At 44.8% G+C, this 13,183-nt stretch overlaps 2 protein-coding genes and 1 non-coding gene across 6 annotated transcripts in view; 2 read left to right on the plus strand and 1 right to left on the minus strand.

Annotated features, from left to right (window-relative positions):
• Iqschfp (Iqcj and Schip1 fusion protein) overlaps nucleotides 1-13,183 on the plus strand; it is a 734,263-nt gene that overhangs the window by 647,819 nt on the left and 73,261 nt on the right. The window lies entirely within an intron of this gene.
• Schip1 (schwannomin interacting protein 1) overlaps nucleotides 1-13,183 on the plus strand; it is a 561,681-nt gene that overhangs the window by 475,237 nt on the left and 73,261 nt on the right. The window lies entirely within an intron of this gene.
• Gm22073 lies at nucleotides 7,482-7,670 on the minus strand. Its single transcript, XR_003954841.1, has one exon. It is a non-coding gene; the product is annotated as a U2 spliceosomal RNA (small nuclear RNA).

Genomic DNA, 13,183 nt, shown 5'->3' on the forward strand with positions numbered 1-13,183 from the left:
CCATTACTGCACTTGTTCCAGGATACCCTGTTTTCTGCTACCTTGAACAGGAATCCTGAAACATATGTGGATCCCAAACTTCTCCTCTGGCCACTTGATTTTGAGTGAATGACTGAAGTCCTTAGAAACCTGTATTTTTGTAAAAAGGAAAGCAGGGAGTGGTGATAAATTCCTTGCTTGGCACACACTTGAAGTTTATCCACAGAACCCATGTGAACGTGCCAAGCCAGGGAGCACTGGTCTTACCATCCCAGCTCTGGGGTCACAGGCAGAAGGATCCTGGACTCACTGGTCAGCCAGTCTAACCTGATTGTTGAGTTGAAGGCCAACAAGAGAACTTGCCTCAAAGGAAGTGCATAGTGCTCTTGAGCATGGTGCCTGGAGTCTTCCAGCCTCCACACATGCATCATCATCACACACAGATGTAAGCTGCAGCAAAGGAAAAGCAAAGAGGGGCCATGACTTTAAGTGTTTAGTAGCTCCTTTGAGAGTGCCTAAAGTCTCCCCTCCGGAGTGGACCATCCCCGAATCACATGCATTAACCCTGTAATTACTCTCAGAATCTTCGGGCTTATCTAAGATTCCCAATCAGAGATAACAGACCCTGTGTGAGGGTAATGGGTTTGCAAGGTCTTGCAACCTGCTTTCATCAGGGTATACCTGGGGAATCTTGTCACAGGTGGGAATAAATACAGACAGTGAGAACGCATGGAGATCTGACTGCTTCTCTGGTTTTGTAGGTCACAGCATGCTTTCCTCCTAAGGAATATTGAGATTAGGGTCCTGGCAACTATTTGAATGCTAAAATCATTACCTGTGTTACACATACACCTGAGAGTCACCTGAAGGACAGGTTTCATCCATCACCTGTTTACAGATGGAGAGAACGTCACCCAACTCCAAGAGCATTGCCACAATTTGAACGGAGTTGATGGAACTCTACCTCTTCAAGAGGTCTTTAGAATGGAATAAACTAAGGAAAGTTGAGAGGTGGCGTCAGTTTTGCCTGTTCCCTGGAGTCATATGTCATCCCTTGGTATCCTCTGGGGACTATCCCAAGACTCCCCATGGTTACCAAGATGCACAAGTGCTCATTTCCCAAGTAGTGTACATGCGCAGCCCATTACCTACAGCTCCCCAAATGATGAGCCCTTGGTCGATTGCATAGAATAACAAATACGGAACAAACATGATGCAAGTTTTTACACTAAGCTCTTTAGAGAATAATCACAAGGTTAAGATCTGTACATGTTCACCACAGACACAGCTTTAAAGTTATGACATTGATTTACGTCTGCATGTGTGCGCTATAGCACGTGAGTGGAGGTCAGAGGACAGTTTGCAGGAATGAAGGGGATCCTGGAGATTGGTTTTAGGTCATCAGGATTGGCAGTAAGCACCTTGAGTCCCCAGGAACCTTCTTAGAAGGCCTAAATGTCGTCATCATTGTTGTTGTTTAAAAAAAGATGTATTTAATGTGTGTGAGTGCTTTGCTTTCACTGTATTTGTGCACTATGTTCAGGCATGGTGCAGAAGGCGGTCAGAAAAGATGTGAGGGAGAGCTGAAAGCCACTGTATGGGCACTGGGAGCCGTACCCTGTCCTCTGGAAGAGCAGCCAGTGCTCTTGGCCACCACACCTACCCTCGATCCTTCTTAGAAATGGTTTTTTATCTGCAGTTGATCCACAGATGCCATCTTCAGTGCTGTGGAGAGCTGGCTGTGTTAGCGATCGATCCCTTTGGTCCCTTACTGATTCTCTGCTGAGTTCCAAAGCAAACCGTCTTTGCACATGAAGGAAATGCCTAGGCCTTTGAGCTCTGAGGGCCTGACACTGCTTCGGGCTGATAAGCAATGGGCATCAGAAGACAACTGGAGTGCAGGCCTGTCCTCCACCCTCTCGGCTTTCCAGGCACAGTGGCAGGAGCTCCCTGCTCTTGTAAAACAAGAGGATATAATTTTGATCAACACTTTAAAAAAAAACCACGTCTACTGACGAGCACATGGGAAGGAAGATGAACCAGCAATGATACGTTCTGCACAGCAACTGTAAAGGAGAGAAGCCTTGAGTATATATAACGTCCTCCTCCCCAGTCAGGAGCTGGGTCCATGGCCTTTAAGTCATCCTGCAGAGTTTTGGTGTCCCCCCAGTACAGGTTGGTCTGGCATGAAACTTGCAGCTTTTGAACATACAACTCAGTTGCTTTCCCACTTGAAACGCTTTGTCCCCTCAGTGTGTTATGTAAGTTGCCACTAAATGCAAATATGAAAAAAATCCATATTCAACCTGGCTTCACAGAGAAGAGATTTGGCTTTTAAACAGCTAGGACGTTCTTTAGAAAACGCTTCTGGGTATATGGCTGAAGCTCAAGGGAAGAAAGCCGTTCCACAAAGCTCTGGGTTCTATTTCCAGCATGGGATGCACACACACACACACACACACACACACACACACACACCCCTGCACACACTCATACCTGCACACACACATGATTTAGAATGTGTTTTCTTCTTTTACTTAATAGAATTTTTCTCAGAACTGTATCATTTTTATTAAAGCCCCTGCTGTGTTTCTTGCAGTCAGCTTCATTTTATAGCTATCCCACATTGCCACACCTGGTTGTTGCCAGAGTATGGATCATATGACTCCAGAGTAAGTTTCTTATCTAATTGGAAGAAAAGATGGGTAGGGGGACTTCCAGGAACTCTGTCAGAAGAATCAGTTGTCCTTAGCAAATTTCCTTGCCTCTCCCCATTCAATCTTCTAGTTTATTTCAATTATTTAAGTTTGTATGTGTGTATACAAATGTGTGAATGCAGGTGCCTGTCCTGCGGGGTCCAGAAGCTGTTAGATTTCCCCTCCCCCAATCTTTATGGGTGCTTGTGAGTACTGAGAACTGAATAGTCCTCCTTACAAGACCAGTGCTGGTTTTTAGTTGCCTGCTGAGCCACCTCTTCAGTCCCCGCCCCTACCCTCATTCCCACCTCCATCCCATTTTATCTCTTGGCTCTCACTGCCCAAATAAGGTCATATTTCTTTGAACTGGCAGCCTGGGCTATGCTGTGGGAGGTATTATGTAAATTAGCTTGGGCTGCAGCACAAACTCCAGCATCAGATCATCGTCTCAGAGCACCCAGGCTTTGCAGGAGGACGTCAGGCACCCAAATGAAAGTTAAAGTTACTGCTAAGAGGAGGGCCTGTATATGGAAGGGGCTACAATAGTAATTAGACTCGGGCTGCTGTGGGCATCTCTCCAGCAACGCCCTGAGCACCGGGCCCCGCCCTAGGTGCCAGGGCTCCTGGTTTCACTCACAACTTTTGGGAATCTGCTGACCCCTAGTGTCTTCAATAAAGCATTGACTGTAAAATCTAAAGACTCACTTCCCACCTCCTCCCTCACAGAAGCAGCCCCAGAGCTATGCTATTCACAGAAGAGGGTGGTTGTGAGCCAAATAAACCATGAGTTTAATGAGAAGCCTTCTGATCCACTTTAAGACACAGCACCCGGGGGGATGGTGAGATGGTTCAGCAGGTAAGACCACCGACTGCTCTTCCGAAGGTCCTGAGTTCAAATCCCAGCAACCACATGATGGCTCACAACCATCCGTAAGGAGATCTGACACCCTCTTCTTGAGTGTCTGAATACAGCTACAGCGTACTTACATATAATAAATGAATTAATTTTTTTTAAAAAATAACACAGCACACAGACTCCCATGTGGTGGCTTCCTACCTGTGAATCTAACACATAACAGGTTAAGGCGGGGTTTCTGTGACTTTGAGGCCAGCCTGAACTACTGGTGAGTTTTAGGGCCAGCCTGGGGTATAAAGTGAGATTTCCCCATCTCAAAAACAAAAGGCTAAGCAAACATGCTGGGGCTTTCCTGACCATTACTCTAAGAACTTTATGCAAACCTGGTCCAGATCTGGTCATCTCTGTTAATCATGTCCAAGTGGGTCTCTTCCCAGGACGCAGGATATCCTTTTGGAGGTAGGGCGTAGGTATGTGATGAAGACCTACACTCTTAGTGGATAGTGCCTGGGTAGATGAAGACCACCACTATTATTCCAGCATTGAAGAGGCAGATGCAGGAGGAGCTCAAGTAGGAAGCCCGGCTGGGCTGCATATAGCAAGTTCCCCACCAGCCTGACTGTAGGGAAACGGTTTAAAATAAAATAAGTAATTAAATAAATAAAGGTAGATTGATAGATAGGCAGGCAAACACATAAATAAGACACTGTGATAAAGTGAGCAGTCAATTGTGTTTGTAAACTGTATGGTATACAAAGTATTCCAGTATCCCAGAAGATACACCTGAGTGGCTGTTTGGTGCTGTGGGCTAGCTACAGTGTGCCCACACTGGTGCTGTGGGCTCACTGTGTGGGTTTTTATTACACTGTATCAGCTTGTGCTGCCACTGGGAGCCAGACCTGAGCCGCTGGTGAAGATGTGTTACCTCCAGCCTTCCTCTGGCCTGTGTGCTTGGAGGCACAAGACTTCCCCTGCTTTCCCGGATTTGAGTTGTAGGGGGCAGGGGGAAGACAGAGACAAGAAGATGACACCCAAGGGGGAAAAAAAATAGAGAATCTGTCTTTGATTTGTTTTGCTTGTAGCCAATTTCTAAGGCACGTGTGAAATGAGGCAGCTCTCCAGCTAGGAGGAATTCTGCACAAAGCAGGGGTTAGAAATGAACAGCTATGATCTTTGGAGGGCACTGAAGGACAGATAGAATCTCTCAATCTGGGAACTGAGGAATGTTCTGGAAAACAGGCAGGTGTTTGCCAGCTGGTTGGTTTTAGCAAGCAGAGCCACTGTTGCTGCTAACCAAGTGTCACACCGCTCGCTGCCCAGCGGCCAATGCATCCACTGCTGGGATGGCCTCGTCCAGCCCTTGCTGCCTCTTCCCACAGTGGAGGAGAGCGCCCACAGATGAGCTGCAGCCTCAGTGGCTAAGTGAGGCCCTGGGAGGAAGCTAAGCTATGGCTGTGTGCAGTGACTGGAACAGCCGAGCAGACGTCAGCATGTCTTGTGCCTGTCACTAGATTAGACACACCAAGTGAGTTTGCCACTATGAAGCCTTTGATGTAGATGGTAGACATTAGGTATTTGTTCTGCCTTTCCATGGACAACCTTGGAGTTCATCTTTGTGACACATAGATTTCTTGCAGACATGGGAACTGGGACTGTATTCAGTCAATGCTAAGTGGGAGCTGTAAAAAGCCAAGACACTTGCAGAGCATTTAAAAGTTGTGGACTCTGTGTGTGTGTGTGTGTGTGTGTGTGTGCAGGGAGGGAGGGATGGAGGGAAAGAGGGAGGAGAGAGAGAGCGCACTGCACAGGCTTTGGGGTTCAGCTTTCTTTCTACTAGTGGATCTTGGGGATGGAACTCAGGTCATCACTCTTGGCAGCAAGCCCCTTTACCTGCTGAGCTGTCTTACCAGCCCTGACTATATCTCATTATAGGCTCATATTTGTATTCATCTCCCCCTGCCCCGATGCCATTTCTCCCTGTCCCCTCCCTCTGCCTTCTATGGATGATCTGAGTTTGCATCTGCATTTGTCCTGTGTCCCAGTACGTGGAGAGGTTAGCATGCTTTTCTAAGTGCTGTCTATGGTTCTGTGGAAGAACCAACCACCAGGAAGATTACAACAATATGAGGGGTTTTTAAAAAGGATTTTTAGAATGTTGTTCTTTGTATGCTTCTGTCTTTATCGTTTTCCTGGTTTGTTGTTGTCGGTTTTTTTGGGGTTTTGTTTGTTTGCTTGTTTGCCTGGGGGGTTGGCTTTTTGTTTTGTTTTGTTTTTTGTAGATTGGGTTTTTTTTCCTCCCCCTCCTCCAAATTAGTGTGTGTTTGTATCTATGTTGAGTGGATGATCTCTAATTAGGAGTTCCCTGGAGAAGCGTAATCAGCCTGGGAAATGTGGGGAACAGTGGCAGGAAAGCTGTTTGATTTTGGCAAGAAAAGCAGTGAGTCCTCACCCTTCCTGGCTGTGTGTGGCAGCTGTGCCTCTCTGTCCCGAGGAATGTGGGCCAAGCCCCAGGGCCAGTCTTGACACCTTGTCTGTGAAGGCCTCCCCTCACCCGGGAGGCAACCGTCGGCCTCCCTTTGTAAAGATGAAGAAACTGAGGCTGAGCTACACTGACCTTTGCCCAAGGCATAGCTACTTCAGGACACTACCAAGTTTCAAAACGCAGCCATTTCTAACTTGAGCATCCTGTTTTTCCATTGTACCAACTGTCCCAGCCTTCAGGTTTTTGTCTTGGAGCTAAAATTATGAAGAACAGTGAACATTTGTTCAATGAACAGACAGCTTCTTTAGAACCCTTCTGTTTCCGCAGAGGATTTGTTTAGTTTTCGTTTTAATTAGCAGCCGTGAACAATAAGCACGCCCTGGGTCGTCGCTTCATGACCAGACACCACTATCCAGTGTGAACAGTGCTGGCCGGGTTTGTGTTTAGACTGACATCAAGTATCCCCAGAGCTCGTGTCTCTAGCTGCATATGTAGCAGAAGATGGCCTAGTTGGCCATCATTGGGAAGAGAGGCCCCTTGGTCTTGCAAACTTTATATGCCTCAGTATATCCCTCACAGGGGAACACCAGGGCCAAGAAGTGGGAGTGGGTGGGTAGGGGAGTGGGTGGGGGGAGGGTATGGGGGAATTTTGGGATAGCATTTGAAATGTAAATGAAGAAAATACCTAATAAAAATATATATGGAAAAAAAAGAATTGTTTTTCTACCCTGAGCCTGAGCTGCTCGTCCATTCTTTCTTGCTAATGGAACCTTAGCTGACTGGGAGCAGCAGTATAGCACTGTATTTCCTACAGTCTTTCTGGGGCTAGAGCAGCGGCTCTCTACCTTCCCAGTGCTGTGACCCTTTAATGCAGTTCCTTCATAACTGTAATTCTGCTACTGTAATGAACTGTAATATAAACATCTGATATGCAGGATATCTGATCTATTACCCCAAAGGGATCAAGACCCAAGGGTCGATTATCTCTGGGCAGAACCCTGGTGTAGTGATTAAGAGCACTGATTTTGCAGAGGACCCAAGTTTGGTTTATAGCACCCACATTGGGTGACTCACAACTGTCTCTAACTCCAGCTTCAGGGGGTCTGATGCCCTCTTCTGGCTTCTTTGAGTATATATATACACACACACACACACACACAGAGAGAGAGAGAGAGAGAGAGAGAGAGAGAGAGAGAGAGTAAAATCACAAGGTGTGATGGCATACACCTTAAATAAAATCCCAGCACTTAGGAGACAGAGACAGGCACATCTGAGTTCCAGGCCAGCTCAGGCTACATAGTGAGATTCTGTCTCAAATAAACAAATAAAATCCTTTATGGTCATGTGACATAATTTGGCCAGTGGTTGTTGTTTCTCTGAGATACCTATTAACATGGCTGGCTTAGCTGGCCAGTATCTTTGTTTGTTTGTTTGTTTGTTTGTTTGTTTGTTTGTTTTAATTCTATTAAGGGGGTATAATATTTTTCAAGGTACTATAATTCCAGAGTTATGTGTGGCATGTGGGTCAAGCAAGCTCCTATTCTCCCTTCCTGCTCCAAAAATCCTCCTAAACGATTGTCCTCAGATAGAGAATGCCTCAGGTATCTGGTAAAAACAGGTACTTTAGCTGGTCTCATCCAGAAGGCCAAGAAGCAGTGGCCGATGTCTTCTTCATGTCTAGTTTCTTCTCTTTTGTAGCTAGGAAAGGAGTGAAGGCGGGAGCACAGACGAGAGGCACAGACAAAACGTAGCTGAGGCTCAGATAGAGATCCTGTCCCTTTCGAGGCTCATCCTATCACCTTGGATGCCGGCCCTCATTATGTGAGCAAAATAAGCTCTCTAATTTTTAACAGTTTTCTGAGATCTAATTACATGCCACACCACTGGCCTGCTTTAGTGGCACAAGTCAGTGATTTCAGTAAATGTATAGGGCTACCCAGACACCCTAGAACCCAAACTTAAGACATTTCTTTCACCCTTAGGTAATACTTCTGTGTGCATGTCCTCCCAGAGTGTCACTGTCGTGTCAATTTCCTACTGATATATTTGAAGCCTATTTTTAATTTTGCTGAAATCTTATTTCCGTCTCAAAATTCTCTCGAGTTGATCATGCTTTTTGATGTTGTTTAACAATTCTTTGTCTAACCCAAGCTTGTAAATCTCTTGTGTGTTTTCTTCTTCATTTTTAAAAGCCCACCTTATGTTCTGATTCATTTTTAGTTCATTTTAGAATACTTTGGCAATTTCTTAAAGTAAATTTAACAAATTTTTCACATGGTCTCCAGTTCCTCTCCTGAAAGTTTATCCTTTAAGTCCTGTTTATCTTGGTTTGATTTGGTTTGGTTTGCTTTTTGCCTTCAGCTATCCAGTTGGCCCACACCTCTGTCAGAGCAACTGTCAGTCCTGTCCTATTATCTTGGTACATTTGCCGAAAGCCAGTGCACTGTGATTGCAAAGCTTTGCTTGCGGACTCTCAGTTCTACTGCATTGATTTATATGTCTTCCCCATGCTGCACCACGCTATCTTAAGTAAGGCGGCCTAATGGTAAGTTTTAAAATGAGAAGTGTAGGTTTCTTTCTCTCTGCCTTTCAGGGTTGTGTTTTTTTTTTGTTTTGTTTTTTTTTTTTTTTTTTTGAGCTTTCATGCTTTCATTTGTATTTTAGAATCAGTTCATCAATTTTTGCCCAAAAGACTTGGAATTTTTAAGACCTTTGTTGAGTTCACAGATCTATTTGATGAGAATTTATCTCTTAGTAATATTGAATCTTCTACCTTACTTCTTCATAAATAGTTATAAATATCAATTTCTATAACTATATTATATAGTACAATATATACTAATATATTATATATCCTCTATAATATTCTATATATTTATATAGATTATACAATATATACTACTAATAAAATAATAGTATATAGTATATACTAATAAAATAATATATAGTATAATATACACTAATAATATAAATATCTGTAAGTATTTAGAAATATCTATTTATCACAGATCAGCCCAGTATTTCCCCCCTTGAATGGGTATGCATTTACTATCTAACATTGTGAAACACTAGTTTTAGCTTTTTCCTTTTCAACAGCATTTTGAGTTTCGTTGCTGTGATAAACACCATAGCAAAAGCAACCTGGGAGGAAAGCATTTCTGTCATCCTACAATGAGCAGTTGGTTTGTTATGAAGGGAAGTCAGAACAAGGGACCTGGAGGCAGGAACAGAGCAGAGGCCGTGGAGAACTACTGCGGAGTGGCTTGCTCTCTCTCCAAAGCATCCTTAGCTTGCCCAGGAGTGGCACCACAGTGGGACAGGACCTCCCACATCAATCATTCATTAATCAAGAAAAGAAGAAACTGCCCCACAGACCTGTCTGATGAAAGCATTTTCTCAGTTGAAATTCTCTCTTTCCAGATGACCCTAGCCAGCATGTGTTAAGTTGACAAAAAAAAAAAAAAAAAAAAAGCAAAACAAAACAACTCCAGGTTCTCATAGCAAGCTTGGAGCTAAAATAAAATAACATGTGTTTTAATTATTCCCTGCCATAAATGGTGAAAGGAGATTCACGAAACTAAGTGTGACATATGTCATATCTATAAATGGCAGTTTAGTTTCCAAACCCCTTGCTCTTGCCTCTGGATATATGTTGTCTTCGTTAGGGCTACTATTGCTTTGATGAAACCCCAGGACCAAGAAGAATTCAGGGTGGGGGGGAGGTATGCAGTCTCTGAGGGAAACCAAGGCTGAAACTTAAACCAAGCAGGAGCCTAGAGGCAGGAGCTCATGCAGAGAACATGGAGGGGTTCTTACTGGTTTACTCCTCTCGCTTGCTCAGAACCACCAGCCCAGGGGTGGCGCCACCATGAATGTGCTGGTCCCTCCCTTCTCAGTCACTAATTAAGAAAATGCCCTGTAGACCTAAGTTCAGCCGGATCTTATGGAGGGATCTTTCCAGTGAGGGTGCGTCATCCCTTATCATTATAGCTTGTGTCGTGTTGATGTTAAACTGCCCAGCACACATGCTGATTATGAATCATTTCCATAAATGCTGCTTGGATGTGAGGGTAAAACCTCTGGAAGTGTTGACGTCTCAATAGAGAGATAAATCTAAGTCCCATAGGGTACACAGAAGCTAGGGTCAGTGTAAGAGAGCCCCAAACCCAGCCCCTAAGTTCTGTGGACTGAGTAATGAAGGGCTGGAGCACTACCCTGGCCATGCAGACAATGGGGCCGCATGGCCCTAGCCATGACTCTCTGCCCACCCCTTTTACGAGTGTTGTCTGTCAGCTGCCAGGAATGTTGGTAGCCGACAGTTCTCAGCTGAGACCCTTTGGGGTTAAACAGAGCTGTTTTGTCTTAGATAATGCCTCTTTCTCCAGATAAGGCCATATCTAATGATTGATTAATGCTGGGAAACAAAGGCTCTGCCTTTCCCTAGGGTTGGAACAACTTAGAAGGGCCAGCCAACCTCCAGCCCCCCTACTGCTCGAGTGAGACCCTTATTTACAGGTGCACTGGAGTCAGGGTATACCTTGGCTTACTGCTTCATTCTTCTCGGCTGTTGACTTGGAGCTCGCTCTTGAGCAGAGTTCTGCCTGAAGGTTCTGCTTCCCACACCTGAAGATCTTTAAGTACAAAGGGCTAGATTCCAGAATTCCTTTCTCAGATGTGGGGATTAATGTTTTAAAAGAGGCCAGAGAATAAGGGACCAAGAGTGGGGCGCTTTGAAGGACAGAGTAAGCTGTCAGCCTCAGTGGAGAGCACCTCAGAAAGCCTTAGCCTACATAGAGAATATATGGCCAGGTAAAAACACTGGAGATAAGCCTGCTATGGTTTGGATGTAGATGTTCCTCCCGGCTCTTGTGTTTTAATACTTCTCAGTTGCTGGTGCTGTTTTGGACGGTGGTATCCTGCTTTGCCTCTCTGTTGCTGTGAATAAGACATTCTGACCAAAACCAACTCGGTGAGAAAGGGTTTATTTCATTTTCTGCCTCCAGGTGGGTTACAAGTCCATCACTGAGGACAAAAGGGACAGGAACTCAAGCAGAACCAGAGTTCTGCTCACTGCTGGTCCTCTGGGTCAGGCTCTGCCACCTGTTTTATACAATCCAGATCCAGGAGATGGCGATGCACGTAATGGTCTGGCCCTTCCTACATCAACAGTCATAGACATGACCACAGTCTAGTCTGATCTGGGTAGATCTTCACTGGACCTTCCCTTTTGCCAAGTGACTCTAGGTCAGCAGCTCTCAACCTGTGGGTTAAGACCTCTTTGGCAAACCTCTCTCTCCAAAACTATTTACATTATGATTCATAACAGTAGCAAAATCACAGTTATGAAGTAGCAATGAAAATAATTTTTTGGATGGGGGCGGGGGTCACCACAACATGAGGAACTGCATTGAAGGCCCACAGCATGCACAAGGTTGAGAACTGCTGCTGTGTCAAGGTGACAGTATCAACTAACCAATACAGTTGTGGAATCTTCTAGAAGGGGATCCTTGCTGGAAGAAGGGATTGATGGGAGGTGGAGGTGGTCTCATGGGCCATATCCCACCCCGGTTCTGCCTGAGTTGTCTTCTGATATTAGCAAATCACTTCATACTCCCTCCCACTGGCTTCGAGGTCTCTGTTTTTACATCCCCAACCCTCATTCCCCATCCCATAAAATGAAATAAAATGTTTAAGTCCAAACCGTAAGCCAGAGCGAGTCCTATCTTCCGTAAGGTGTTTCTTCTTAAGTATTTGGTCACCGTGTTAGGAAAAGTAGCTAACACAGACCCTGACATTCCTCCTGTAAAGGGGCTGTGGTGCTCCACCTTTAATATTCTTTCTGCCACCCCCACCTGTGACCCCAAGGAAAGGCCCTGAATCTGGAAAGGGAAGAGTTGATTTTAGGTCTCTCTTGACAATTTTCCTGGCTACAACCTCTTAGAGCTTTTATTTCTCCTTGGAAAAATAAATAAATAAGGAAAAATTGACTGTTTTTGTTTGTTTTTAGTCTGTACTGATCTTTATTTCGGGTCTGCATTGGTGTAAATGGACAGGAGGCATCCTTGGACAAATGACTCTGGGTAACATCAGAGCCTAATAGATTACTTTAATTCAAGTCATCCCATGTTGGTAAATCAGGCAGGTTTATTATTTCATAATAATTTTAAACTTTTTGAGCCTGCGTCTCACTATATAGACTGTCTCTAATTCATAATAGTCCTCTGTCAGCAGAGAGCTAGAATTGCAGGTGTGTCCCGCCACACCCAGCTTTGACTTCTGCCTATAGTGATACAGCGGGGCTGCTTACTAACAGGATGTGCCACCCCTATTTCAGACTGTAGCTAGGTCGACAGCTACGCTCTTTTAGCCTCTGGAGACGTCTAGAGAATGAACACTTATGCAAACTGTCGGTACCCTGCCTATGCTCAGAACTGTCTGTGGCAGCACTCTCCGGCTGTGACAGTAGCAGTGGCCTCAGGCAGCCATTGCAGAAGGAAGTTTCTTTCATCTTCCAGCACTGGGGACGAGTCCCTCATGATGCCCCTATGGTCCTTATTTCCCATGAACAAGTCACCTTATAAATTATCTTAAATCACCCCCCTTCCCCATTACAGATACCACTGTCATCTACAAATTTCTCATTCCCACCACAACTCCTGCCTATCTCCTTGGTTCTTCACCCTTTAATCTACCCACCTGTCTACCCCATCCCTAACCCCATTAATCACTTCTTGAGAGTAAAGCCCAAATGCTTAAATGGGTACCAGAGATCTCACAGCACTGGGAATGCAGAGCTCGCACACTCCTGAGACTTTGCTGCCTAGACAGCCTCCCTTACTTCACAGGTTCTAGGCCAGTGAAGATGCCCTGTCTCAACAACAACAAATAATTTCTAAGCTATGACACCTAGGTTGTCCTTTAACCTTCATATTGCCTGTGTATGCACAAATGTACAAAATACGTGCATAAGATAAATATGTAATATGTAGAATAGTTGCTTCTGTGTCTCTATGTCTAGTGTGGGAATAGGTCTGATCTCATATCTATATCCCTGAACCCTAAAGGCTTGACCCTTCAGTTAACTGTAATTCAGATAAGGGAATGAAATATCAGTGATGGTTGGGCTAATAGCAGGACAGGTGTACACGTAAGGATGGGGCTGCAGTTAGA

The sequence above is a fragment of the Mus musculus genome, chromosome 3 (assembly GCF_000001635.26).
Source record: "Mus musculus strain C57BL/6J chromosome 3, GRCm38.p6 C57BL/6J".
NCBI classification, from domain to species: domain Eukaryota; kingdom Metazoa; phylum Chordata; class Mammalia; order Rodentia; family Muridae; genus Mus; species Mus musculus.